This window comes from Arachis duranensis, chromosome 1 (genome assembly GCF_000817695.3).
Source record: "Arachis duranensis cultivar V14167 chromosome 1, aradu.V14167.gnm2.J7QH, whole genome shotgun sequence".
In the NCBI taxonomy this organism is placed as follows: Eukaryota; Viridiplantae; Streptophyta; class Magnoliopsida; order Fabales; family Fabaceae; genus Arachis; species Arachis duranensis.
Window position 1 is genome coordinate 72,711,026 of NC_029772.3, and position 4,630 is coordinate 72,715,655.

The window sequence follows — 4,630 nt, forward strand, 5'->3', positions numbered from 1 at the left end:
AATATATTTACAATCGGATAGTCACCAAAAAAAAAATATTTACAATCGGATATACTCTATTATTTTTAAGAAAGGGCCTGCTACACATACAAATAAAAAGGCTCTACAAATTTTACAAGTTTTCAGCCCAGACTTCATTCACACGCGCAGTCACTCACTTTGAATGGAGTGTAAAATACACGCGTGTCACTCAACGGTTGCGCTTCGCAAAAAACGCTCCTTAATGGCGCACTCTTTCACTTCTCCAAACCTTTCGAAGAAAACACAAACTGTCCATTTTCGAGCAACATTGCAAACTGTAGAGATAGAACTCGTCGTGAATATTAGAACTCTTCATCAACACAAGATAGAACTCTCCATCAACAATCTCCAGAAAAAACGACGATATATTACTTAAGGTACATTACTATTTTACTCATCTTGTATATTTTCCACATTTCAAAATCGAAGAACTAGGTTTTACTGTTCTTCTACGTTCTTCTAAGTTTTAATGTTCTTTTTGTTCTAGGTCTCATTTTATAGTTTTTAATATTCTACTTGTTTTAGGTTTTACTGTTATTCTTGGTTCTAGGTTTTACTATTCTTCTTAGTTGTTCTACGTGTTACTGTTCTTGTTGTTCTAGTTCTTCTCGTAACTAATTTTTAGGAGTATATTGCGTAATTTGGTGGGTGTATATGGAGTAAGTTGTTGGGTGTATATGGCATAATTTGTTGGGTGTATATTTCTGAACTGATATACTGTAATATGGTCAACAGTTGCAACTGTTCTAATATTTGCTTGTCCATGGGTGTATATTGCTTGACCTTGTATATTTATGCATGTTTGAGTGATATCTGACTGATATCTATGGGTGTATCTGATTGATATCTATGGGTGTATCTTACTGATATCTATGGGTGTATTTTTCATTTCAGAAAAAATGGCAGGCAGAAACCAGGCTGAAAAAAATGTAAGAACAAATATATGTCTTAGATGAAATCAGTTTTATATAATAGAAATATATCTGACTATAATTTTGCTTTGTTTATAGCAAACCAAAGACTTTAAGTGTGCAACCCATTTGTTAAGTGAGAAATTCAGAAACATGAGCGAGGAGAAGAAAACAATTGTTAGGGATTTGGGATTTGGTGGCCTGATGCACATTCCGCCACTAAGGGTGCATCACCAAATATTAAGGGAGTTGGCTAACTCCTTTAAATTAGGGGATAACAGACTACAAACTGGCTACGGTTCGTTTAAAGTAACACCAAAAAACAATAGGGGCTACGCTTGGCATCAACGCGTCAGGTAACTCGCTAAAAAATATAAGTGTATATGAGTCATATTCAGGTGTATTTTAATTCATGCTTGAGTGTATTTGAACTCATTTTCATAATATGTTGTTTTTCTTTTTGTATGAGATATATTTCCTCAGAAAGTCAATTATAAGGATCTTTCTGAAGATGACAAACAAATTTTTAGAAGATTCTAGGGTAAGACCCTCAAAAATCTGACAGATGAGATGATGGCTATTGGCGTTGATAATGAACAGGATCGCCTCATGTTCAAGAGGATTTTCATCCTCTATATACAGATGGCGTTCCTGTTACCAACGACAATAAACAAAATCTCACATGTGCACCTGGCCCCAATTTTCAAGATGGACACAATAACAGAGCGGAACTGGGGAGCACATGTTTTGAATTTTATCATTAAGGGCATAACAGATTACAATCTGAAAAAGAAAAAGGCAATTGACGGCTGCCTGTTTTCCCTGATGATAATTTACTTTCATCTGTCAAAAAATAAAGACAAGAAGAGAGTAGAAAGACCTCCAGAACCCTGGATTGCCAACTGGACTAAGGAGCAATTGGTCAAAAGAATGAGGGAAGAAATTGAGGAACATATGGTAAGTGAATAAAATATCTTGGGTGTATTTTATTTACCTGAATGCTGCTAACTAAAATTTCTAATGTTTCAGGGGATTGTAAAGATGGCCGACACAAAGGAAAAAATGAAAGAAATAAAGAAAAAAGAAACAAAAGAAGAAACAAAAAAAAAACAAAAAAAGGAAGGCAAGTTCAACATCATCATCTAAGACTGAAACAACTGAAAGTGACCATTCTACCTCTGAGTCTGAGACTGAAGAAGCCTCAGAGGATTCAACAAGAAAACAACACACTCGAAAAGGCAAAAAGTAAGTACTATACTTGGGTGTATTTTGTTTATCCAATTGGGTGTATTTTGTTTATCAAGTTGGGTGTATTTTATTTATCCAGTTGGGTGTATTTTGTGCATTTATTTGGGTGTATCTTGTGCATTCATTTGGGTGTATTTTATCCCTTTTAGTATGTTTTTAAATAATGATTGTTTGCCTTCCAGAATAGAGTCCAAAAAAAGAAAGAATATTCAGGAGGATTCTGATTCAGAATCTGAATCAACTGATGACTAATATTCTGAAATTATTACTCCTTTCCTTTGGGTTTATTATCAAGATTTCATGTATTAACAGAGTGTCTCTTATTAACTTATAGAAGCGAAGAATCATCACCAGTGAAGAAGCAAAAAACAAAGAAAAAGACTCAGAGAACACCAAAAAAGTAAGCACTTCTTTGGATAGTGTTTTGTGATCAAATTAATTTTGTATTTCTGAGTCATACTTGTTTTTTCCCTAGGACACAATCCAAAAAGAAAAAGGTCACTGTGGAGGATTCATTTCCTGAGCAAGCTCAATCCTATCATGGGTACAGTACTTTCTAAGCTATATTACCGTCTATCATCAAAATTATATTTGTTAACATGTTCTTTTATGCATGTATTATCAGATCTGAAATTGGAACTGAAGATTTAGATGAATTCTTAAGAAAAAACAATAAAAAATCTGCTACACAGGGGTATGTCTTGTTGGGGGTGTATATTTTAAATTTTAGGGTGTTTTCTTTGCTAATAATTGTTTCTTGTTTCGCAGGGAGAAGGAAGCCGACCTGCGATCGACGGAAGGTCACTATGTCTCATCTGAAACGTAAGAAGCTTTATTTGATAAAATCTTGTTATCGTGATTTAACAGTATGATATTTTTTGTGAATAACATGTACTCTATTATGTTTAGAATATCGGACGTAAACTTGGGAAGTGATTATCTTTCCTCTCAAGGACAGACAGACCAAAGTAGCATAAACAAACCCGCAGAGAGCATGTAATTTCTCTTTGAAATAACCGTTGCTTTTATTCTTTTATTACCTTCTACTTTTAATTCTGTATATATATTTTTTTAGAAAAAAAGTCCTTTATTGTTTTATTCGAGAAAAAAAGCAGGAAAAAAAAGCAAAAACTGCAAGTATGTAAGTTCTCAAAAAACAAAGCATGTCTTTCTTTTGAATGGTTCGGGTGTATTTTTGACTTTCTTAGGGTGTATTTTAGGTTGAGTCTGGTTGAAGAGTCAGCCAGTGAGTCGGCTGAAGAGAATATGATGGTTGTAAGGGAAGAGACACCATCCGAAGCGCTTGCAATGTGAGTTTTTCAAGAATATTTCAACCTTATAACCTTTTTATTTTCGGAGGCTTTGTAAACCTTTTATTTTTCTTCTTGTTTAGAGTTCTGATTCAAGTTTGTCTACCATTGTCCCAAACAACTACTATGCCGGAAATTGAACAAATACCTGAGACAGAAAATGAACCAACCCCTGTGCTACAAATTGAAGGAACTACAAAAAGGTAAGAAATAGTATTGGGTATGTATTTGGTTACAGTTTAGGTGTATATTGCCCCTGTTGGGGTGTATATTTTCACGATTGATCCCTGACTAGTTTTTTTTATAACATGATTAATTTTACGTAACCGTGCAGCACTCCTGAACCCCCCAACAACTTGAAGAAGGCACCCATGCTTCCCCTAGCTCCTTCTAAAATGTAAGTTCATCAGAGTAAAATCAAAGTTTCGTTATCATTCGTATATTCTTATTCTTATAATACGTTATACATGATCACGCAGTAATCCTGTCCCAGAAGATGCTGTTGCACTGATGATGATGGCATGGACTGCATCGTATATTCCTAAAACAGATCCGATGCCATCATTCAGCCTTAGCTTGACTGATTCAAGCCAAGAAGAAGCAGCAACACAGGAGGGAATGTCAATGCAAGACAGAGAGAAGGCAAAAACTCTAGAAACCCCCAAAATTGCTAGAACAATTAGGGGATCTGGTACAAAAAATTGTAAGTGGTGGGGTGACAACAAAAGAAAAAAGTTTGTAGATTCCCAAGGAGAGTGGCGCAGAGAGTTTCGAGAAGTTTGAAACTCCTGAGAGGACGAATGAAGTTACTTCTGACATGAAAGAGAAATGCTACCTCTGGGCCATACGAGTGAAGACATACGCAGATGGACTAACTAATGAGTTTGACACCATCTACACACTCCAAGCCCAAGATAGATACACTTTGTCAAAACTCCACCTTGCATCACTCGCATCTGAAACGCATATAGAAGCTGAGGTAATATTACAATAACATTAATATTTTTATCACCAAAATTAACTGCAATGCTGATTGATGTAAAATTGATTTTGGCATCTTTTTCTAGATTGTCTCTGCCATGTGCTTCATCCTAAATCAGCAAAAGATTAAGAGGTTTCAAGAAGAAGTATACTGTCTCC